At 34.9% G+C, this 26,435-nt stretch overlaps 1 protein-coding gene across 4 annotated transcripts in view; it reads right to left on the bottom strand.

Moving 5' to 3' along the window:
* The window catches only part of ADGB (androglobin), a 192,788-nt gene extending 166,400 nt beyond the window's left edge, over nucleotides 1-26,388 (bottom strand). For 2 of the 4 annotated variants that reach the window (XM_073219725.1, XM_073219724.1), the window contains exons 1-3: nucleotides 26,153-26,388; nucleotides 5,094-6,594; nucleotides 4,554-4,589 (exon numbers count right to left, since the gene is read on the bottom strand). The gene's annotated coding sequence lies outside the window, so the exon portion shown is untranslated. The remainder of the gene's footprint in view (nucleotides 1-4,553; nucleotides 4,590-5,093; nucleotides 6,595-26,152) is intronic. The other 2 variants (XM_073219722.1, XM_073219723.1) reach the window with 2 other exon arrangements.
* Nucleotides 26,389-26,435: the final 47 nt, after the last annotated feature.

Below are 26,435 nucleotides of genomic sequence, written 5' to 3'. Positions count from 1 at the left end.
TAGCTATGGGGCAGTGAAAGGCAGCACTCCCCAAGAGGTGGAAAACCGAAAAAGGAGGGCCGCATAAGCATCCCTGCTTACTGTAAGACCCTGGCACAAGATGGGGGGACTCAGGCATGGCCTCATCGTATCCCTAATTTGGGGAGATGGAGCTGGAGTCCAGGAGGCTAGGCAGCTAAAGTTCCCAGAGCAGAGAGGATGGGGAGGAGAGAGCAGTACAAGGAGAGACCCTCAGAGAGCGGCCCTCACTGTCCTCTTTGTGCTGATTGCACAGGCAAGTGAGGAAATGCCCCTGGGCCGTGGAAAGAACTACATGGAAGGATTAGAAGGAGCAGTCTCCTCTGAGCTCAGGTGGTGCCACCAGCATGCTGGAAAAAACCAATTCACAGGGGGTGGGGGTGGAGTTTTGCTTCCTTAGTAGTGATAAAAACCTCACCCTATACTAAATGCTTCACAGGTCCCATTTAAACAAACCTTAAAAGCAGGATCTGAAATGCTTTTTCTGAAAGGATCTGACTTACTTCCAAGTAAGTTAACAGCTTCCCTGAACAAATCTTAAGAATATTTATAGGAATATAAAAATAATCAGCAAACAACAGGTAAAATTCAAAATGACTCGTGTCCAATAAAAATGATGAGGCATGAAACGAAGCAGGAAAATATGTTCCATTAAAAGGAGAGAAAAAATTGACCAATTGAAAGTGATTCAGAAAAAAACATGGATGACAGAATTAGCAGACAGGACATTACAACTGTTATTATAACTGTAGGCCATATGTTCAAGAAGCTAAGAGAAATGCTGAGTATGGTAAGTTCATCTGAAGAACATCCAAAACTGCAAATACAGTGTCTATGTTGAAAAAATACACTGATAGCATTAACGGCAGATTAGACATTGCAGAAGAACAGATTAGTGAATTTGAAGACACAGCAATAGAAACAATTAACCACACAATTAAACACAGAGAACAGATACTTAAAAAAAGGAGAAAGCATTAAGGAACTATGGAACAACTTCAAATGGACTAATATATATGCAGCTGTAGTCCCTGAATGGGCAGGCAAGGTGGGGAGATGAGAGAAGAGGATACAGAAAAAATTACTTGGAAAAATAATGATTGAAAATTTCCAAATTTTGTAGAAGCTATAAATCCCAAATAAACCATAAGCCCAACAATCTATGCCTTAACATATCATAATCAAATTGATTAAAATTGTAATTAAAGGGAATATCTTAAAAGGTAACTTTGGGGCAGTAATGAGGAGTCCACCACTGATGATAAATGGAGCACTAAGCCTGACATGGATTTGCAGTACAACTGTTTGACTTCGACCTTGATAAACTAGAACAGGACATTAGTGGAAAATGATGTCCTGACAAGTGTATCTCAGATCTATAACAGGTTTGGGGAAATGGTCATTTTAAGGACTATGAAAATGGAAGGCTGTTGCCATTGTTGAAAATATGAAATATAATAGCTGTTTAATAACCTCAATTATTAAATGTATCACCTATGTCATTTCTGGGTCAGTTTCAGTTAACTAATTATTTTCCTTCCTAATGGGATGTATTTTCCACCTTACTTGCTATATTTTTTTATTAGCTACAACACACTGTGGATTCTACCTTGTATATTGCCAGTAACAGATCCTGTGAATAATAACATTTGTTCCTTTTGTAACTTTAACTTACTTGTGTTTACCTGGAGATTTATGTTATGCCCTGGGTATTTCTAAATAGATGAATAGGATTTTGTTTCTGCCCTTGAAGGCTCATAGCTTTGTGGGGCAAACAGAAACTAGAACTGATACTTACAAAACAATGCAGTGAATTCTATAACAAATGGGAATCAAGCACTATGGAAGCCTTGAGTAAGGGTAAATATATTCTAGTGTTTAAAAATACAGGCTTCAATCAGAAGTGTTGTGCAGAGGAAAAGTTAAAAATATTCTTTTATTATAAAAGTATTCATTTGGAATTATGAAAGTGTAAAAACAAGTATAAAAAATCTCATCCCATCTTCCAGAAATAACCACTGATAGCATTTTCATGTACAGAGCCTTCCCATCATATACACAACTGTTTTGTAAAATTGACATTATTCTATTTGACCTTTCTCATTTAGCTATGTTGCCAATATTTATTTACTCATGGCATTCAATGATTTTCTCCATCATAATTTTTAATAATTGTGTAGTAAACCATCATATGAAGATACTTAACCACTGCTCTATTGTTGGGCTTTTAGGTTATTTGTTATATTTAATAAATGTGAAGAACAGGCTGGTGAATTACAGTGCAGTAGTGATGAAGAGGAACAGGGAATTAGAAGCCTGGGCTCTAGGGCCAGCTCTGAGTGGGTTGGATAAATCATTTCACCTCTCTGAGTTCCAGGTTCCTCATTTAGAAAGCTGTCAGGCTGAACTAGATGAAGTTGCAGATCCTCTTTGGTGCTGACACCACAGACGCCACACTTCCAGGATGAAAGGGCACTTTGAGAGGAGGCCTTGAGCAGGGCGCTGCTGTGGAGCTGGCAGGCAGCATACAGGCCTATGCTTTGTGGGTTGTTTGCAGGACTAAAACTGAAAAGAAGTGAGCAGTGGCTCTGGGAAATGTAGGAAAGTATCAAAATACTTTTGATTCTGCCTGCCTCTCCTCTCCTCTGAGAGCTTAGAAGGATAGATGTCCAACGTGGCCATCCCTCGGGGCTCCAAGCTGTGTGGCTAGTTGGAGGAGGATGCTTACAAGCATGCTTGGGCATTTTACACTGTTTCCATCTGTGAGTATTGTCAGCTTCACAGACAAGTTTTTAAAAAACACAGTTAAAAAACGCACATTAATTTTAAAAGAACTTTCCTTTATCGAGTCATTTTTTTAATAGAGCTAAAGTTAAAAACTAGAAGAGGAAGAAGATCACTAGATAATAAAAGACCTGTCTAATAAACAAATTCACTCATTATTTCATTTAACTACTATTTATAGAGCATCTACTATGTTCTAGTCCTAGTTCCACAGGATGGGGAGCTGGAGGGAGGGCATAAAACAGACAAAGCTCTAGGCCTCGTGAACTTGCTACTTAAGAGAGACAGACAAACACACACAGTCATCAGATGGGGATGATTACTAAGCGGGAAAAAGGAGTTGAGGAAAATGGGAAATGCAGGAACTAGGGAGAGAGTTGCTATTTTACATCTAGGACACAGGAATAGCCACTCCAATAATGTGACATTTGAAGAGAGACCAAAAGTATATAAAAAATCAAGCCATGCAGATCTCTGAGGAAGAGTGCCCTAAGCAAGGTCAATAGCAAGGAACTTTTGTGAGGTAGAAAGGTATGTGGTGAATTCTATGCCACTATGAATAGAACAAACACAACAAGGAGAAAAGCAGTAATAGCAGAAGGCAAAGAGACAGCAGAGTGGCAGGCTCTGTGGGCCCCTAGCAAGGACATGGCATTTAGTCTGAGTCACATGCAAGCAACTGGACAATTTGAGACAGAGAAGTTAGATGACCTGCTTTAGGCTTTAAAGTCATCTTTTTGGATGCTTTGTTGAGAATAGCCATGGGTGAGTATTGAGGGGTAAGTAGAACAAAAGCCAGGGACAACAAATTAAAATGCCACTTAGGAATTAAGAGAAATGTTATATTGTCTGTACAAGGATACAAGTGTAGGAGGGTGGGAACGGTTTGATTGTTGGTACATCTGAAGGTACAGCCAAAAAGATATGATGACACATTAGATACGCAGTATGAGATAAAAGGGGAATTAAGGATGACAGCAAAGATTTTGGCCTGAGCAATCAAAACAATGGAACTGCCATGCGTTGACATGACAAAGACTTTGAGTGCAGAAGGTTTGGGGAGAAAATTAATTCAGGTCTGAACACCTTCAATTTGAGATGTCTATTTAGAAATTCAAGCAGAGAGATCACAGAGACAGCTCAGTATATGTGTCTGGAGGTCAACGGGCAATTCTGGGCTAGAGATAGAAATATGGGGATCATCATCATAAGATGAATTCCCTAAGTATCTTCACCCGTTCGATAAAAATATTTTTTTGATATTATAAGAATGTATGGAAAAAAAACTCATTTGGATCAGAAAGTGATTAATAAGGATTGATGCTTGAGAGTTCATGCAAGTGAAGTTATCCAGGTTATTATTATGAAATCAATCCATGCTGCTTAGATGAAATCCCACTTTGAACAGTGTCTTTTATTCTTTTAGATGACTACTCTAGCTTAACAAAAACATTGTTCTACTGTTCTCCCTCTGCACAGAGCAACTATTGAATTAAATGAAACTTGTTTCAGAAACAAATAAGGTTTTACAAGCAATCATTGTATTTTAAAGCTGGAATGGCCTTAATGACATCAGATCAGTGTTTTGTGCTTCTAAGTTATGTAGACATTTGTTATGAAGCAAAGACTAACCAATACAAATATGAAATGTTACGATGATAACAAACAGCTACATCTCCAAGTCACTGAGGATGAGAAATGACTCTGAAAAATTGCTTGGCAGTTTCTTGTAAAGTTAAATACACACCTACCTTAATATCCAGCAATTCTGGTCTTTAGGTATTTACCTAAGAGAAATGAAAACACATGTTCACACAAAGATTTGTACAAGAATGTTCACAGCAGCTTTATTCATGATAGCAAAAATTGGAAATAACCTAAATGTCCATCAATAACAGAATAGACAAAACGCAATGTATTCAGTGATACCATTCAGGATTAAAAAGGAGTGAACCACAGACACATACATAGATAAGTCATAAAAGCATTAGGTTTAGTGCCTGAAGCAAGATACAAGAGTATTTACTATGTACTTCCATATAGAAGAAGTTCCAGGAGAAATATGTAAGGAAAAAGGGGCAAGGGAGTAATGATATGTACAAAGGTGTGACTATAATGACAAACCACGGAGCCTCAGCTGGGTGTGGAAAGAAACTGAGGACCTGAGTTGCTGATGAACAGTACTGAAGGTAAATTGAAGGTATAATGCATAAAGTATAGGTCCTGGATGGACTGAAATGAGAAAGAAAAAAAGATGTTTTGTTAGAGGTGTAAATGCTAGAAATTTTCACCTTAGTTTTTATTTTCTGTCTCTATGCTTATTATTTTTTCTCTTCTCTCACCAATATTTCTGCCATGGTTTATGTTTCAGCTAAATGTCAGTTAACTGCAGGGGCTTTTATGAGCAAAGCAGGCAAAGACACCACAATCTAAAGAAAAAAAAAAGATTAGCTCTGGACCCCAGAAAAGTATTATAAAATAGCTTCTTGAATTGACAGAAAAAAGTACATAATTACTAAAAGCAGAATTATCAAGACTAACAACAATAAAGCAACTTAGTTTAAAGAAAGCATTCCACTCCTTAAATATGTTCATACATATACGATCACTTGGTTTGGAAGAACAGTCCTTCCAGTAAAGAGGACAGGATGATTATCCCTTTTTTTTTTTTTTTTTACTGATTCAGATACTGAAAGGAGAGTGTGTTGGTGACATGCTCAAAATTATACAGATGATAAGTCTTCCTTCAAAGCCATCCCTGGAAGATAGGTCTCACCCCAAGTGTGCACTGTGTTTCTCAGTGAACTATAAAGGCAAATGCATTTTGTCAATCCATAGAAGCCTGTATTGTCATTTGGGATCTGAGTAAACTCCAACAGCCTAAAAGAGATAAACCAATTCAATTTTATACCACTAATTCATTCTGACCAAATATTGACAAAAGACTCAAACCAAGTTCAAAAATTAACTCACTGCATTGAGCCTTCTATTCATAGTTTAGTGAACTTAAAGTTTTTTTTAGGGTAACTAGGTTTTGTAGTTTTTGGGGTGTTTTGCTTTGGTTTTGTTTTACTCTATTTTAAAAACAGATCAATGATAACATAAAAGTACAATGAAAAAACTAACTGCTTAACATTCTTCTGCTCTCATTAAAAACAAACAAATGAATGAACTTTACTGAGGCAAAATTTTAAGTAAAAGCCTTTTCTCCATGCTTCAAGTTTGCAAAAGTGTAGCACACTTTTAATGTGCTAAATTGGAGGTACTTATGTATTTCACATACTTTTCTGTCTAGGACCCGGTGGAATATAAATTGACTATTGTGAATAGGTTTTAGAAAAGAGATCAGGTCTGTGGGTAATCATTTGAATTGCTAAAACTCCCTTATGGAAGTTCAAGGACCATTAGATTGCAGACACAATTGTTGATATAGGTCAGATTTACTAATTTTCTATTCACTCTGCTATCTGTAATACTTGACTTTCAAGACAACTTAGCACACATGCTTAAGTGATTATCTACTGCTGCATAACTAACCAGCCAAAATTAAATAGCTTAACCATTGGATTACTCCTTACAAGTCTTTGTGTTGATGGGGATCACCTGGGTAGCTCTAGTCCTGAGGTGTCACCAGGGGCCATGGTTACTAGGTGGTTCTGTTGGGCTGTAATGTCCAAGGGGGCCCATTTGCCTGGCTGTCAGTTGATGCCGGTTGAAGTCTCGGAGCTCAGCAGGGCACACTGACCAGAGCACCTCACATAGCTTGGATTGTCCCAGGATGGCAGCCTGGTTCTGAGAGGCAGAGTGTTCAGAGTGAGTGTTCCCAGAGGGCAGAGGTGAAATCTCCCCATTAGTCCTCCAAAGGGCTAAGCCTAGAACTGGCTGGCATCCCCTCTCTAATCTGTTGCTCAAATAGTCACAGGGCCAGACTAGATTCAGAAAGGAGTGAAAAGACCGCTCAAGGACAGACAGAAATTACGACCATCTTCAACCCACCAAATCTCTTGACAATAAATAAAGTTATGGATTACATAAAAGGTGTTTTGGAAAACATTTGATACGTTTTTAATGTTTATCTCAATGATATGTTATAATATGCAAACTATATGGCATGCAAATAGTTCCATATGCATAATCAGATTGTAGCTGATATTCTATGCTTTTCTTCAATTGGAGGCTGTGTCTTTCTTTCCTGAGGGAACAACTTTAAAGGCATAACTTTAGCAAACACATTTGTTCCTTCTTTATAGGCCTTTTTTTCCATTTACTTATGTGAAATTAAAATCAGAGCTGTCAGAATGTCATTCAGATCATGATCTCTCCACCACTAGGTCATGTTTCCCCTCTCCAATCATCAGCGACATCCTACACAGAACACCAAATGTGAACTTGGATGGCCTCTTTCATTATTTATTCCCAATTTCTAGCCTCTGCATGGTAAAATTATATCTGAGTGGGAAGCAATTTCTGTTCAGTTCAAGAAATCTGTTGAAGTCATTCAAGTAACTTGCCCATAGCAACAGAAAGAAGCCATGGTATCATACTTGCAATTTAATACTGAGCTCTGCAAATTGCACAGATATAACCTCATTTTCTTTTTCATAAAGATGAGAAGTTCAAGTGTCAGAGAAGGTATTCTCTTATATGAGCAAATTCAACATGCAAATTATAAAATACAAATCTAATCTAGGAATTTAGTGTTTTCCCTTTAATCTTCTTTTACTTTTATTGGAAAATTGTTAATCCCACTTTCAATTGCTCATCATTACTGTTTACAAATGCAACTGAAGTTTATATACTGTACATTGATCTTGTATGTTGCTTTTTTATTCAAAACTAAACCTACCATTTTTTTTAGTGGATTCCTTATGGTTTTCTATGTATATGATCATGTTTTCTATAAACAGAGATAATTTTACTTCTTCCCTTTCAACTTGGCTGTATTTTAATTATTTTTCTTGACTAATTGCCCAGGCTAGGACCTTCAGTACAATGTTGAGTGGAAGTGGCAAAAGTGGACATCCTTATCTTGTTCCTGGAAGTTTTTTGTTTTTCATCATTTGGCATGATGTTTGCTCCAACCACTATGGAAAACAATTACAGGCTCTCAAAAACCAAAAATAGACCTACCACATAATCCAACAATTCTACTTCATATATATACAAAGGAAATGAGAACAGGAGTTTGGTGAGATACATGCACTTCCATGTTTATTACAGTGTTATTCACAAGAGCCAAGATCTGGAAACAAATGTCCATCAATGATGAATGAATAAAAAAGATATGGTAAATATACAAAATGGAATATTATTTGGCCACAAAAAGGGAAATACTCTGCCACTTGCATCAGTATGGACAGACCTTAAGCACATTATACTAAATGAGATAAGTCAGACAAAGACAAGTACTATATGATATTACTGTGGAATCTAAAAACATCAATTGCATAAAAAAAAAAACAGTAAAATGATGGTTACTGGGGAGGGTGGTGGGGAGATAAGATTGATGATTTTTAAGGTACAAACCTTGTAACAAGTATTAAATAAGCCATAGAGGTATAATGTATGGTATATTGAATTTTTACTATAAATGTATAATGTGATAAATATTGTTATAATAGCAATACTATAATACATAAATGTATCAAAATAACACTGCAAGAAAAAAAGCATGACATTAGCTATAGGCTTTCAACACATAGTGTTTTCCAGATTGAGGAAGTTCTATTTCTAGTTAGCTTAGTGTTTTATTAAGAAATGGTGTTGGATTTTGTCAAATGTTTTCTCTGTATATATTTAGGTGATCATGTGTTTTTGTTCCTTTATTCTGTTAATATGATACATTACACTGATCATTTTTGTAAGTTGAACCCATCATGCCATCCTGGGAAAAATTCTACTTGTCATGGTGTATAATTATTTTTATATGCTGCTGGATTTGGTTTGCCAGCATTTTTGGAGGACTTTTGCATCTATATTCATAAGGGAATTGGTCTATAGTTTTCATTTCTTGTGATGCTTTTCTCTGCCTTTGCCATTGGGTTAATACTGGAAACAGAATGAGTTAGGAAGCATTCCCTCTTCCTCTGTTTATGGGAAGAGTTAATAAAAGATTAGCATTAATTAAATGTTTGGTAGAATTCACCAGGGAAGTTCTCTGGTCCTATACTTTTCTTTTTTAGAATTTGTTGGATTAACAACTCAATGTCTCTTTATTTGCCATAAATCTACACAGATTTTGTATTTCTCCTGTATTTCTCAGATTAATGCCAACTTAATTTCAATGATATATAACAACATTGCTCCTATATATTTCTGCCCCCATCTTTATGCTGTTATCAGAAATTCCATCTTTATACATTGTGTACCCATTAACAAAGATTTATAGTTATTGATTTATGCAGTTGTCCTAAAATCAGGTAGAAAAAAAATCACAGACTAAAAAATACACTTACATACTGTCTCTTAAATTTACCTAGGTAGTTATCTTTATCAGCATTCTTTATTTCTTCATGTGGATTTGCATGACTATGTAATGTCTTTTTATTTCATTTATTTCATCCTGAATGACTAGCAAACAAATGACATTAGCATTTGTTATAGGACAGTCTGCTAGAAAAAAGCTCACAGTTTTTGTTTATCTGAAAATGTGTTAATTTTGTCCATTTTTGAATGATAATTTTGCCAGGTAAAGCATTATTGGTTGAAAGTTTTTTATTTCAATACTGTCATATGTCAACCTAGTGCCTTTTGGTCTCCATGGTTTTTAATAAGAAAAAACCTTTATTGATTTTTTTAAGGATACTTTGTATGTAGTAATCACTTATTTCCTACTGCTTTCAAGATTCTCTGATTGATTAATGTATGTCTAAGATGGATCTCTTTGAACTTATTCTATTTGGAGTTTATTGAGCTTCTTGGATGTGTAGATTGCTTTTCATCAAATTTAGAAAGTTTGGGCTATGATTTCTTCGAATACTCTTTCTGCCCTTTTCCATCTCTCATCTCCTTCTGGGAATCCCAGTATGCCTGTCTTGGTATATTATTTACATGTCCCCTAAGACTCTGAGATTCCGTTCATTTTTCTTTCTTCTTTTTTTGGACCTAGTAATTTCAGTTGTCAAGTTCACTGATCCTTTCTTCTACCTGTTTAAATCTACTGTTGGGACCTTCTAATGAGTTTTTCATATTAACTATTACATTTTTTTCAATTCAGAATTTCTATTTGGTTTCATTTTATAACTTCTAGACCTTATATTCTATATATCATGAGTCATTAGTCTTTCCTTTAGCTCATTATGTATGGTTTCCTTTATCTGTTTGAATATATTTTAAATAGCTAATTGAAAGCCTTTGTCTAGACAGTCCAACTGTCTAATGTCTGAGTTTCCTCAGGGATAATTTTTTGTTTCTTTGCAGGCATTGTGATTTTTTTGTTGTTGAAAACTGGACACAGAATATTATAGTGGGGGAACTCTGGAAATAAATTTCCCTTCCTCCCAAACCCCAACCTAGATTTTTTGATGTTGCTGGTTATTGTAGTGGCTCTTTTTTTAATGACTTTCCTGAACTAATTCTGAAAAGTATGTGAACTTTCTCATGTATGGCCACTGAAATATCTGTTTTGTTAGGTTAGTGGTCAGCTAATGATTGAATAGAATTTCTGTCAATGACTGGAACCACAAAATCTCCCAGTCTTTGCCAAGAGGTGTGCCTTCAATACTAACCTATAGAAGTTAACAACTCAACTGACATCTTTGTATTCGGTTTCCATAGTCTTAAGAGCCAGAGTTGACAGCTTAGGGCGTTTACAAGTAACTCTTAAATGCGCATGCAGTCCTGGGAATACATTGGGCCTCTTAGAGTTCCAGGAATTTATGAGAGCTTTGCAAAGTTTTTATAGATTCCTCATTCCTCAGACTTCCCTCCTGAACTTTTTGGATGGTCTGTCATTTGCTTCACTGTTATCTGTAGTCTCAGGCCCCAGGGTCTAAAATGTTTTCTTGTTAATGTTCTAAACAAAAGTCCCCAAATAGCAGCTTTAGTACAAAACCACTTTGGAGTTAGGTGAAATAACAAGTAGTTTTTTGAGTAGGTCTTCCAGGGACCCATCAGACAGGTCAAAATGAATAGCCAGGTCTACATCCTCTGTACTTGCAATACAGGCTGTTATTTTCAAGGCTACCTCTGAGCTGGGAATAGAGGGTGAGGCTAGGGTAAATTACAATGCCACAAAACTTCTATTTTTATTGAGATTCAGCCATTTTTCTCGAGTAAGCATTCTCTCGGTTGCTGTAAGTCTTTGGCTGATTTCCAGGGCTCCAAAAAAAAGTAAATTCTCAGTTTTATCAGTTTTTTTGTTCCTTTCATGGGGAGTTTGGGGAGAGGGAACTCTGGAATTCTTACTGTGCTACTTTTGTTGACCTCACCTCTTCAATATTAGGGTTTAATATTTCACAAATTGTCACTGACTAATCTAAGTCTTTATTAATTTTTACTTGGATTTTTTTGAAATACTTTTTTAACTGGCCTTTCTGGTCCAATCACAACTCCTTCCCAACCAGTTGTAGCACTCCTCATTCTGTAGGAGAAATCTAATTCCTCACTATGGCACAAGAAACCTTGCTCCCAGCTCTTTCTCTGCTGCCTTGAGCTACATAGAGCACCTTCCCTGGTGTCCCACTCTCTCTGCTTCTCTGACTATGCTTATAGAGTGCTCCTGCCTGGTATTCTACACACACTTATGAACTCGCTCCTACGAAAGGCTTTTTACACAGACAAGGTAGTTTAGATATTGTTCCTGGGTCTCCTGACAGGCTCATACCTCTATCAAGTACCTGCCTCATGGGAGTATTATGAGGATTAAATAATTAGCATATGTAAGGTGTATATATAAATACTGATATAATGTATATTATTATTTTTATAATCACACTAAATACTGATTTTTGGCTTTCCTGTCTGTCCACACTAGACAGGAGCAGCATGAAGGTCAAGACAATATATTATTTCTTGGTATTCCCAATTCCTCGCATGGTGTTTGACACATACTTTTTCAGATATTTTTAAGACATGTTTTTCTGTTCATTTTTTGAAATCCTTGAAATCAGGATGTGTGTTATGATTGATGAAGTCTTACAATTCCTGTCACCAGACAGGAGACACAACATGATTGCCACTACCTGAACATAAGTAAACTTGATCATAGCCATCCATGATTTCCTCATTCATATCCAAGTTTTATGGCTCATTGTTACTAAGTATGCTGAATTTGACTTCTATTTAATGTTTTCAAAAAGGCTTAGCATAATTTGCTTTGAAATAAAAAGTTATTGTATACGCCCAGAAAAATGCACTGCAACAGGTACAGGGCATATGATTGATATTGATGAAGCAAAGACTTGTCACTTGAGGAATAAACACAATTTCTTCCTTGTTTTCCTTTTTGTTTTTGTTAAATAACCAACCTTCAAGTGCTTCATCTTTAAAACCGTCACTTACTAAGAAAGGAATATACACATAAGGAGTTGAAACTGTGTTATATCTTGTTACTGACATACATAAAAAGGGATTGCTTGTATAACTGAAGCCCTCAGAACAGAAGAGAGAAATTCTAAGACAATAAGAAGCTGGTTGGATCAATTTGAAGGATTATCATTAAGACATGAAACGTCAATTTGTCAGAAACATTCCTAATCTTTTAGTCACATGCAGTTTGAGAGAGGATGATATGGTCTAGTTGTCATGGTGTGATTTGCAAAATTGTTTTTTCAGAGGAACATCAAAGAGTGATGTGCTTTGTAGTATCTCGGATTGAAGGGAATACTATAATAGCTACAATTGTTTTATAACAATTGCAATAACTGTAATCATTTATTGGATTCCTAAATGAGTGAGTTAATCAAATTAACTCTTCTACACACTGAGCTGTGACACATGTTCTAATCTATTTGAGCCTCTGCCTTCTCACCTACAAGGATGTTGATATAATATATCTTAAGAAGTAAGGATTAAAAGGGCACACACACACACACTTAAAATGAAAATGAAAACAGTGCCTGCCATGTAGTAAGTGCTGAATGTGTTTATTTCCTTCCTTCTGACTATGTAGTTTATTCACCGATGGTGAATTACTGACTTAACAGCTCTAGCTATCCGGTTTCAAAATAACTTAAACCTTAGCTGATATCAGAGAGAATCTAAATTATTAAGAGCTCTATTACACATGTAAAAAGGGAAGGTGCTTAATTCTTTTTAAGTATTTTGAAATTGTCTGTCTGAAATTCCAGAGCAGGAATCTGTTATCTTCATCTCTCTGGTGTGGTTTGGGTAGTGGAATGACAGGAAGATGGACAGAGTCAGACTGGGCTGTCGTTCCCTGTTTGTAGCTTTCCCAAAGTTAGGACTGAGCCCAGAGTTGTTTGTCTCACCTACATAAGGACTGACAGAGAAAGGGCCAACCATTGTTTTTGGAGCAGAGAAAGCTATTTTTATTTTATAAAGCGGATGGTAGTTAGGATTTCAGTTGAGTTAGGATGTTTAGATCTCTATCTAGAAAGCAGGCATTAGAATGTCTCTGTGTTTTATTTCTACTATTCCAAATAGACTGTAGTTGCTTTGGCATGTAATTGTCAAAGCACTTTTGAGTAACTTATGAAATTGTTATGTTCCTATATAAAGGATTCGTAACTTTCTATATCACTGTTTTTATCTGATTATGAAAGTAATACTACTGCACCGTTCTGCTTCTAATCTGTTATTTAGAGTATTTTTTGCTTTTATAAATATTGCTGCAATGAATATCCTTACAACATGAATAAAGTTTATGAATGTTCAAGCATATGTGTAGGATAAATATCTATGTGCAAATGTGATATAAAATTACGCTTACAATTTTGAGAGTTATTGTCTATTTGTCATTATATAAATGTAAATTTTCACTCCAGCAACATGAGACCCTGTTTTGCCATACACCTAAGAGTCCTAGAAAATACATTTTTTGGCCAACCTAGATGAATATAGATGCAATACAATATCTCTGATTTTTATATATCATATAAATATGTTATCAAGTAGATAAAAAATTATCTCGGTGTGGTTTTTAATTTGCATCTTTGTGAATATATTTGGGCATCTTTTATCTGTTTAGTAGTCATTTGCATTTCTTCTTCAATGAACTGTTTCTATTTATTCTGTGCTCATTTTTCTATTAGTTTTTTTTTTTTAACTTGTAGTTCTTTAAAAATCAAGGACAGCACCTGTTTAACGACAACGTGGAATACTTTTCCAGGATTATTTTTTGAATTTATTTATGGTGAGTTTTGGCAATGTATTTATGTACTTTCATGTTTATGTAGTTGAATGTATCAGATTTTATGGTCCTTGTGTCTTCCTTAGAAGGCTTTCCCAATATCAAGATTTTTTAAATCTCATGCTTTATCTTAGTAATTTTAAAATGTAAATTATTCATCTTACTGAAATTAGTTTGTATTAACAATGAGAGGCAGGAAGTCAACATTTTTCCCCCAACGGCTATTCAATTATCTCAACATGTTTTATTAATCCTATTTTCTTTGCTGATTTGAAATAACATCCCTTTACATACTAGCATTTTCAAATTTTTTTGATTCATTTTTGGACTTTCTAACTCTTAATCTGTCTGGTGATTCTTATACTAATGCCAATTTGTTTTCCACTTAGAGGTGGACAGAATACAGCAGAATGTTGCGTGATCCAAGCCTTTATCATCATCACAGAAGGAACTTCCGGTATACGGAAGTAAATAGAAAATTGCATAAGAAATGTAATGGTCACAATTGTGTTATTAAAAAATATCTTAGTAGTCAAATTTTAGAAGTTAATATAGTACAGAGAAACTATTTCTCAGTACCATCAGCAGTTTTATTGTTCCTTTCTAATCTGTGATACTACTTGTTTCAACTGGGCTTAGTGGAGGAGTTCAATTGGTTTTTCGTTTTGTTTTGTCCTTTGGTGAGCTCTTTCAGTAGAGATTACTCACAAGGGTGATGTTTTCAAATAATCACTAAAATAATTTTTCCCTTTAAATAACAACTAAAATATGCATTTATTTTCCCTACAATTTCTGGACTTAAAGACTTGCCTTATGGTGGTGATGCTGTTTCATTGATACTGTATCATGAACTAAGATACATACTTTCAGAATATTTCAGAATATTTTTCGAAGCAGATGTAGATTGTTATCCTTAATTTTAATACTTATTTCTAATATTTTCCTCCATTCCCATTTCCTAATATTTGTGGAGAAAAAAAAATGTGTCCTTATACTAGAAATGGAACAATGAATAATAGTTTTCAAAATAATGAAATAGTCTCTGGATAGCCATCTGTATCTCAAGTATACTGACTCCTCATCAATGTCAGTATTTTTCCTGGAGTTGAATGATGAAATGATATAATAGTTTTGGCTAATAAATATCACTTCACTCAGAACTATAATTACTTTCTGATCATAAAAATGAAGAATGTTAACAAAATGCCAAATCTCTCATAAATTACAACATAATTGTCCTATTACCAATGACAATTTCATATCACTTTTCTTTGTAGTTATCCATTCTCTTAATTTCCTTTCACTGTTGTGGATTTGTGTGTGGGACCCAGAAATCTCTTTGCAATTAAGTATAATAAGCATTATTAATTTTTTTATTACTAACATGCCATCCTGTCAAACTTACTATTTCTGCATTTCCAAATGCCTGAAATACAAGACTCAGAAGGTGCACTTCATATCACTAACACTTAAAGCAATTTTTTTGAACAGCAGACATGCAGGTCAGGGGGAAAGACATGTTTGTCTTCTGAAAGGAACTTTGACTAAAGTTTATCACTTAGGAAACTTAAAAAATTATCTTCTTTAACTATTGAAAAAAATTGGAAGCTCATTTTCAGTAACATTGTCTTTTAAATTTTTAATTTCCAAAGACTCAAAAGCAGAAAATTGTCTCATTAGAACATTCTAGCCGAGTCTTTCATTTGGAAGTTTGTGCAATGAAAAAAAGATATGCTTTGAATACTTTATTTTTCTCTATGACTTATTTTTTCTTACTACTTAGACTTATTATATTGTCTAGTTTAAGGATAATCTAGCACAGATATTCTTGTACATGATTTCAGAGTTTTTGTCACCTCGGTTACACAAGGGTCAAAATTAACATTCTTGTTTTAATTTATTTTAACAAGATTTGAAGATTTCCCTAGAGGAATTTTTCTTGAACGACCCTTGTTCTAAATGGAATCAAACAACTTAACTGAAATGCAGTTTTTACAGGATAATTGATTAATGTTAGGAATTTATACTGTAATGATCATAAGTCTGTAGTTGAGAAAACCCCTCTATTACTACTAGCAGCAATGTTCTTGGGGTCAAATAGAGAAATCATGAGACAAAATAGGCTTTGTTTAGCATCAGGTTTGTTTTGCTTTAAGAAAGGATGTAGAATAGGTAACAACGCAGAATGCTTACAAAGTCATGACCTTGGTCTTGTAACCCCTGGGAAGTTTTCAGTATCCCAGGTATTCAGCACTCCTAGGATCATAAGAGAGCTTCCATCTTGTCTCAGAAAGCCCTTTAGCCTTGATTTCTAGTCCTACCTAATTGCTCCAGAGTTACTATGTCTCCATGTGGCTGCTTCATTAATACCAGTTCCTCTTTATGAAGAATATTGACAATGAAATCCAATTGCTTGGTCTCCTACATGGTCCTCAGTCTGATTCTGATTTATCTTGGATCCACTGTAGGCACACTCCTAACAATCTCTTGAATTGGTATTTCTGATAGATGGAAAGATGGACATGAGCAGCTGGGGGAAGGGGAAGATAAAGTTCAAGGAAAACCTGCCCAAACTACCCAGGTAGGGGGGTCCCACGTGACAACAACAAAGGCTTCACAGGGAGGTAATTTCTTTGCCTGTCAGGACCAGGCCAAACCAGTCCCAACCTGATCCCAGTGCGGGTGCAATCAAGCAAAACTAATAACTGCCCAAAACACACCTCATCACAGGAAAGGATGTGCACACTGAGAGGGATGGCTATTCAGGTGGACCCGTCAATCAAATAACCCATCAATCAAAGAGGTGCCTCCTAGCCAGAATGCAATATATAGGCCTCCCGCCTAACCTATCAATGCCATTTTCACCTTGACTCTGGCCTGCTCCTCCCTTGGAGTGTATTCAAATAAAACTTTCCCTCTGCTTTGCTGTTGTGTCTCTGCCTTTCAATTCTTTGTGGGGGGAGGACAAGGATAGAGGAGAACAAACTCAACTGTAACATTTCAAGGAGGATTTGACCAAGGGTAAAATCATCAGGTGTCACCAAGCCTGGACAAGGTCTACCCAACAGGTGGTGGACCTTTTTCTTCCAATAATCCATTAAGTTTTATATTAAATTTGTATAAACATTACACTAATTATTCTGCCTTATTATTACATTTCTATGAACACTTTATACTTTAAAATGGACACAACCCTTATCAAGATATACTCTCCTAATATTAATATTTGTTGTCCATCTATTTCTGTATTTAAAGATGTTTATTAATTGTTTTGGTACATAAAATTGTTTTCAATCACTAGTTATGAGATATTTAAGCATGACAGAATAGAAGCTACTATGTGCTAAAAAGGAAAGCTGAATGAAAACTGCAAAATACTCTTTCATTAAGTAACCTGTATTTTGTTAATAATCAATGGTTGCTTGCAGAGAATATACTTAGTTTGCTGGAAACTGCTGAAGAAGTAAAAGAAATAACTAAACTAATTAATATGCTTGAGCGTGCATGTATTCTTTCATGATATTTAACAATCATTTAATCTTTTAACTCCAGGAAAAATACTGTTTTCAAACTACTAAAATTGTCCCAATTTTTATCTGCATCTCAGGTATGTTGAATCCTCACCAATCTCAGTATTTCCCCTGGATGTTAATTTTTGGGCACAAGAGATAAACTTTTAAGAAATCAGTTTCAGGAAATAATCCACTTATCCCCATTTCTTGCAAGTTGAAACCAGTTTTTATAAAATTCTTTTTCAGCATTTATGAAAAAAATCATATTACCCCTTTTTGACTTGTATTGGTGAATTTCTTTGGTAACTTTGTTTTCTTGATAAATTTCATTATTAGCTTTCCTAAAAATCTGAATAGTAAACAATTTTATAAGCCCCTGTTGGGCACCTTACATCGATCTTTATTGTGCTGTTGGTATCATTCACTAATTATTTCTATAGGTTTTTGCATTGCTGTAATGTTGGTGGCATTGTCGGTTTTTAGGCAGCTTTGTTAGGCTTCAGTATAAATTTCATGCTAACCTTGTCTACTGTTCTCTTTAATCCTGAACAAACTTTATAGTTTGGTCTTTTTTACAAAGGACTTTTTCCCCCCAGCAAATAACATTTCTTTAATGATTGAGAATTTCAATACTTATGTAATTATCAACTCACAATCATGCGTTGTTTCATTATTGGTGGCAAGCCTAGAATGATCATGAAACACCACTAGGACTGAGGTCATGAAATTCAGAGTTGCTTTTCTTTCCCCCTTCCAATTGTAGAAGCCCATTCCCTTCCTTCTTCTGACTCCAACATGGTTATGTAAGTTTGGCCATGCAGGAAGTCAATATTCCTTAGAGCCTTTGCATTCCCCAAAACTGCTCATCCTGCAGCTTCTCAGATCCCTTAATTATTAGTAATGAGTCTTCCTCTAGTTACAGGATGATAGAAAATATATCCATGAACTGGCTGGTAAGTCACTGTCATCAGCTGTGCAACTTTAGCCAGGCAACAATGTATTTGTTAGACTTGACGACTAACTTCCTTTGAAATGGACTTCTCTTTCCTTTCTGATTTGGAACACTTTAAATGGTATTGGGAAGATCAATTCCTTAAACGTGTCATTGAATTCCCTGAGATATATTTCAGACTTGGTATATTTTTTGGTGATTGTGGTTATAAGGAAGGCTGGGCTTGGTTAAGTTTAGAAGTTTGATCACTTATTTCTCAAATATAAAAATTAAATCATTTTTTCTTACCTTTGAAATCTGCACCTTCAAGTTCACTTGTATAAAGTTGAGCAAAGTTTCCAATTAGGATTCTTTTACTTTATTTTCTTGTCACCACCATTTTCAGGTTTATCTATTTTACCTTCTCCCTCCAAAAATTTTTTGCCATTATTATGTTTTCTAGTAAGCGAACTTGTGCTGTTAGCTCTAATTTCTTCCTTTGCTTGTCTTCTAAATTCTTGTTCGGAAGGTTTATTCCATTCACTTTTATTCTTTACTCTTTTAGAAGGAAGCATTTTTATTTTGGCACTGCTGCCTGCAGCCCAGTGGTTTCTCCATCATAGATTTCTTCCAGACATGCTATAATTTTAAGTTTGATTTTCTCCTTGGTCTGAGACAGATGTCCAGTTAGTTTTTCTTCATTTGGTTATGTGTTTTGCTGTTTTCCAGTCTTACTGCTTTGTAATGAATGTTGTCAACTCTCTTGATTTAGGAATTTGAGGTTTCTTTATGGGTAGTGTTTTGTGACTGATTTTTCCATAATCACTGGAAAATAAGATACATATGTCCTTTGGTGGAGGAGTGTGTGTGTGTTGGCAGAGAACCTATTTTATGTCATTTCATATTTGATTGAAGAAAGTTAAATCTTATACTACCATTTTTTTCCCTAATGCTTCCTAGAATTGGCTTTATGAATTTTGATGATTTGTGAAACATTTATAATTGTTGGATTCTCATTGTGGAGTCCTCTCTTTGTAATATAGTGTTCTCTTCTTTCATAGTGCTATTTGTCCCGCATTAGCATTGTTTGACATTTTGTTTATTTTCTTTTTACCCATCCAATTCTTTTCAAAGTATTATTCACTGTAGCATATTCTGAGCACACCAACTGTCAGATCTCTGTTGCTCATTCTCCTTTTGTTTTCTCTGATACTGTTTTACATTTTTATTTACATTTCTTTCTGCAGTCTTGCAGTCTAATACCTTACTATTTTCAGGAGTCTTCTTTTTACTGCTTCCAATTTGACCTTAACTTTTCTGATTTTTTTCCCCCCACTTCTACTTCTTATCCTGATCTATAAAAGAATCAGAGCTGACATTAGGGTGTGAATTCATTAGGGTTACTTTAACAAGAAGTCTCAAACCAAGGTGCTGGCAGGGCCCTGCTCTCTCTGTAACCTACTGAAGAGTCCTTCCTTGACACTTTTTAGTGTCTGGTGATTTGCTGGCATTATTTGGTGTTCTTTGATTTGCAGATGCATTGTAATCCTCTGGCTTCATGTGGCATTCTCCCTGTCTGCTTGTGTCTTCACATGGACATCTTATAAGGAAAACAGTTTTGTTATATTAGAGGCCCACCTGCTCAGGGATGGCCTCATCTTAACTAATTACATCTGTAACCACCCTGTTTTCAAGTAAGGTCACATTCTGAGTTGCTACAGATTAGGACTTCAACATATTTTGGGGGGATTCACAATTCAACCATAACAGGGTGTATCTGCCCTAAGTTGCTGATTCTCTCTTGTATTTAAACAATTGCTCCATTAAAAGAAATCTTAGAAATGGCTTATTACATAACTGCTCTTCAGTTAAATTTTTCCAGTTAAGTATTTATCACTTTTTTTTCCTGTTCCTATCTCTTTTTTCTGTTATCTTTGTATAAACTCTGATCTGGTTATAAAGTTGAGACATAGCTAACAAAGTTATTTCTTTAAAGGATGCAAGTGGTCTTGTTACACTCCAAATGCTTTTAAAAAGCAAGGGCTCATGTTTATTAAATAGGACATTGATTTTGAATTCGGTGTATAATACTTCATCTTTACGTATAATTTTTTTTGAGGTAACATCAATTTTTCAATATTTAGGGTATATACTAATGTTGCCTTAGAAATAAGGAACTCCAACATTTTAACAGGACTTCTAAAACAAATGTTGGAATGGAGTTAACCAGCCATGACATATTCAAAATTTTATTTAAAATTTGGGTACTGTCTTCTGAATGAAAAATTACACTTATGGACCTAGTGGGAGCTGGCTAAAATTTCTTCTCTAATATAGGCAGATTGAGTGGGTAGAGAATCTCATAGAAAATTCCATTTGACAGACTTGTTTCACTTTCTTTTTCAAAATCACCATTGGTTTGAAAAGAACAAGTTGGCTTCAAAAATGTACCTACATCATTTAGTAAAGGTTAAAATAACAAACTAACTCTTTCACAATATGTAGTTTCAAAAATATCACTATTAGAAGTAGCCATTTGAAAGTTTGTCCAGCTCCTTAAGGAGAAAATAAAGTATCAACTCCCCTTCTTTATCTGTTGATTTAAGGTACTATCTGGCAAATTAAAGGAGAGGAGAAAATGTTGCCTCCCTTAAATTATAAGTACAGGATTTTGGCGCTGGTACTTCTGTGGTACTTCATGGGCACGCACGATCACCGCTCTGAGTAAAGGATTAGTTATCGCCTCAGACTCAGACACTTACAACTCAGGATTGTCATAAATAACAATGATTTCATGGAATTGGGCACAGAAGTGGGTTTCATATACTCTCAGTTCAGCTTACTGGATTCATCCTGAGCTATCTTAAAATTTATGTGGAGTACATTCTTCTTTGGGGTTCTTCACTGAATTGTGAAATGCCTCAAAAGATTGCAACAGAGTATTTATTTCCTGTTCCCTTTATAGTTAAATAAAAATTATGGTGAGGAAACACTGAAAGATTTTAGCATATAAATTAAAAATATAAGGACATGGTATTTTAAACTTAACATTGATTTAGCAGTCTTCATCTTATACTGTGATATATCTTGAGATGTTTGATAAGCTGATTTCTGGTTAGTGTGACTCTTTTTTCAGAACATTATGTGCTTGGCATTATGCTCAACTGAAGAAGGGCTTACATATCTAATCTATCATGAGTTCCTAATTTAACCATAATTCTTTTCTGTATAGAGTCAACTATTACACATGTTACTCATCATTAGCACATGCATTGAACTTATTAAATTACCACCATGTTAAATGGAGAATATAGTCAATGATTCTGTAACATCTTACTATGTTGTTAGATAGTAAACACACTAGTGGGGTGAAGATTTAATAATATGGGCAACTGCTGAACCACTGTTGCTGTATATATGAAACCAACATAAGATGGTATATCAATGATACTTTGATTAAAACAAAAAATATCATCATGTTAAAGAGGGTTGGACAGAAATATGCTCAAGTAGCACCACAAAAGTAATCTAGAGTATGTATTCATTAAATATTCAATTTTTAAACGTGTTATACTATAAAAAATTAGATTCTCCCAGCTATTAAAATCATTGTGAATCAAACAAGCATGAAAGCATTACATGGTGTCTTATAGGACTAAATTTCCAGAAGAGTAAGGTTTTTGGAGAGTATCTCAGTTTGAAATCAATAAAAGAAAGGAAATCCACAGAATTTCATCTTTAAACCACAGACAGTGAAGTAGCATGTTGAACTGAAACTAAAGTCTGTTTCAACCCACATTATTATAAGACTTAAAGCAATTGCTGTATTCCTTTAAAGTTCTGTTAGCTCTCAAATCACAACTTAATGGCATGACTACAGATATACTAAAGACTCAAAAGTAAAGTTTTCATAAAGGGAAGGAAATGGCAGCAAAATAATCACACCACTGAAAGACAGCGTTACCTGTTAACTTAGATTGAATATAAACGCAACTTGTTTAAATTGTAATATCGGAGCACTCAAGCCTCTAGAGCAGGTTTGGCAGTGGAAAGATTGAAAGATAAAGGATTTGATTTGGGAAGTGCTAATGGATTAGCAGGACAGTATCAGATGGGTATTCAGGTGACTTTTCTGAGACAGACTGAATCACTAATATGCACAAAATTCTAGCAGTATTTTATGTGTAACTCCAACCCATGTCACCCCCATTCCTACCTCCTCCTACCATACACTCACAACTTGGAGAATCAGAAATAAGAATGGTATATATTCATCTTTCAAAACAAACTCCTTTGTAAAAGAAATGGGTAGCTCACATGATTTCACATGCATACAAAGCCTGTTAAGTCTATTCTTGAATACTGGCCGGAGTGAGCAACAACAACTCACCCATGCAAATGTACATCAGGAATTTGGTATTTATCTTTCTGAATAGCTCACACAGCCTTTCAATTTTTAATACATATTTTTATATAAATGTTACTATACTGATGCCAGTATAGCCTTATGTGAATATACTTGTCCATTTTATTTTCTCCCTACAGATGAGCATTATGATTATCATTAATTTACTTTTTTGCATATATATCCAAGCACTGAGGCAATAAATAGGCTTCTTCTCTACATTCTCCTTTGTACATACAAGCAAATGCTTACCAAGTATTGATAATAAGGGCAAATACAAATTAAAAATACAAGGCCTAATTCTCTCAATCGAAAATAAGGGAAGAGACTGTCTTCTGCCCCCGTTTCTGCCCCCGTTTTTCTGAGTATTCACTTTAGAAAATGGTTGTGTTCTTTCTCTGATATGCATGCAAATGTTTTTAAAGCTAAATAAGCCTTTTACCAGCTTTCTTGGGTACCTCTTTAGGAGTCATCTCTCTGCAATTACCAAGAGAGGTAGTACCCCTTTCTCCTAGCTTCTGTGGGAGGATCATATCACTCAACTTGGGAGAAGCCTCACACCAACTTGCAAAAAGACCTCCTGCCATGAAGACATGAGTTTATTTTTCCTTTGGATAAAGCCAGTTAACTAACATGGATGGTCTCTCCAATTATCGAGTGAGTTGAGGGTAAACTGTGAGACAAATGGTGCTGCCGAGTCCTCTTACCTGAGGAGCAGTTACTGTTTATCTTGAGAGCATGCACGGAATGGGCTGTATCTGCTGGTGATATAAAAGGACTTTATAATCTCTTGGTGGATTGCCTGTAGTGCCAACATTCTGATTTCATGCTTATTCAAAAGTAACACTACTTTTCTTTGTTTTCTACCTTTGCGGAGCAGTTTCCTGGGCTTAGAGGGAATTTTGTTTCTAATTATATTTCAATATAATTGAATAGCAGTTTTTCTATTAATAATAGCCAGAGGAGGACTAGGAGTGCACAGTGAGCAGCAACCCTGGAGGGAGACTTGGAGGCATCCATCAAAACAAATCTACTCTAACAGCAGATTATGAATTTCCTGTACGTGTACCAACATCAGGGATATAATCAAACTTACACATTTCTTGTGAATCTGATAAAATACCTTGTTTCGTGTTTTATGTTTTCCTGGTTTCTAAGATTTGACACATGAATTGCTTATTCTGTAAAATGCTGGTTTTATATTCTTTGCCCTTTTTTACTCATTGTCTTGCAGTCTTTTTTATTATCCTGCTTTTTAACCCTCACCCAATCAAATGAGTTGTAAATATTTTATGTGTTGCCTGTTTTAATTTTACATATATCACCATGCTGTACAAAACATATAGACATAACCAAATATATCTATTTTTTTCCTCTAGGGCTTTAAGCATTTAAGGATTTAAAAAGGATTTTCTTAGCCCAATGTCAAACTTTTTCTATACATGCTTAAGTTTTTGTAGTATTATTTCTTGTTTTTATATTTAAGTTACTAATTTCTAGACTAATTTTCATTTTGGGGATGAGTTCATTTCAAAATGAATATCACCAGATTTTTTTTTAATTGAAGCATAGTTGATATCCAATCTTGTATTAGTTTCAAGTGTGTAACACATTAGTTCAATAATTACCCATAGTATTAAATCCTTCCTCCCACTAGTACAGCTACTAGCTGCCAACACAGGAAGATGTTACAGAATCATTCTCTATGCTTTACTATATTCTCCATGTTGTATTACTATCACTGGATTTTTTTAAAGTAAGTCTGAAGTGAGAAGCTCAAGAATTTTCATTAAGCAATTAAGAGAATAAGGAAATTAAAGTTTTCTCTTCTTTTCTCTACCTGCTAATGTAGCTTACCCTAAATTCAAATTTTATGTTCAAGTTACCAAAGCAAACTGTAGTGAGAATTTAGGAGTAAATCAAACCAATCAATCAGTTTTATTTCTAAAGTGTTTTGAAATGATACAGTAAGCTATCTTATACTGACATATAGAACCCTGAGTGTTTACAGAAAAACAATTTTAGGTACTGTCAAACCTTAAAATTATCCTAATATAACAAATATGGTAAAAATGGGCAAAGAAAATACAGTACCCTTGATTTTTGAATCCACTGCTAAATCAAATTACATATGATGAATTTGTTAAAAAATGAAGATCAGTATATGTAAAAAAGAAAATTCCAAGAAGACTTCAATCTCTTTTAGTGACTACTTACTTTTATACTTCTTATTTCTTATATTGATTTTTATATATTCTTTTTATTTTACTTAGAATAGGTTTATATTTCTAAAATTTAGTTTTACCATTTCATTACTTACACTAATGGACTTCAGAACTTAAAATTTAAGGTCAAAAAGTTGTATTTTGTACCTACACTATAAAAAGTTTAGAGTATGACACACGTTTCTTAGAAAGCAAGATTTAATGCAGTGTTTTTAAAAAATTAAGAGGTTATACTTATTAAATGATAAGTATATTTAGATCAGTATCTTCTTTTTGTTCCTTAACATCAGAAAATATGATTCTATCTAAAATACATGTCCAAAAGGCAAACAGTTTACTTACTTTTATATATATCATATAAACACATTTGTGATTTCCAGGCAAAGCTTAGGTTTAATGAGAAGAGCAAGCTACATTTCATAGCCCAGGCTAACTGTTTATTCCTGGAATACACCTGAACAAATGCAATTCTCTGCCAGTCTTTTTTTCTGTTCTCAATAAATGAAGAGATCTTTCAAATTCATGATGATATGCACAACAATAAGGACAATGCCTCATTTTGTATTAGCTTTGGATTATGTCATAAACACCTTTAAAATTCCTTTGAAAGAAGTTGGACCTTTCACACAACATCAAGTCCCTTAAAAATAGATGGCAAAAGTGAACAGATAAAAAGCTTTCTAAGGCAGAAAATGTACCCCGTATTACCTTCCTACAACTGCACTAATTCAAAACAAAGATTTCAGGAAAAATATTTATTCTTTTCCTTAAATGGGTTAAAATGCTAATACAAATACTGTGAGCCTGCCTTAAGTTTGTCATCTACGGAATGGCCCAAACTACGGAAAACTCCACATGACCTAGTTTCTTTCACAATTCATTCTACAGAATCTCAGAATAAAGTGTGTAAACTCTGAAATAAGTTCTCTCCTTGACCATTACTATTATAGATTTGAAAAGACTCACCCCACTGACAGAACTGCAGCAGTAATTATCAGTCAGGCCTTCAGCTGCAGACAAAACACACAGGAAGAAGAGAGAAGAAACTAGGGAGAGAGAAAATGATATGCTCATTTCTATTGTTTCCAACTGGTAGCACCCCAAACCAGAATACCAGTGTGGGCATGCTTCCTGAGTCATTAGGAAGGGGATTTTACTGTTTTTAAGTGGCATAGCCACAAGCCACGCTAACTAGGACTGATTAAATTGTAATATTTAAGGAGAACAATTTCACATGAAGTACTAAAGT

Source organism: Manis javanica, chromosome 13 (genome assembly GCF_040802235.1).
Source record: "Manis javanica isolate MJ-LG chromosome 13, MJ_LKY, whole genome shotgun sequence".
Taxonomy (NCBI): Eukaryota; Metazoa; Chordata; class Mammalia; order Pholidota; family Manidae; genus Manis; species Manis javanica.
The sequence above is the reverse complement of the archived record's forward strand: the minus strand, read 5'-3'. Positions and strand labels throughout refer to the sequence as shown.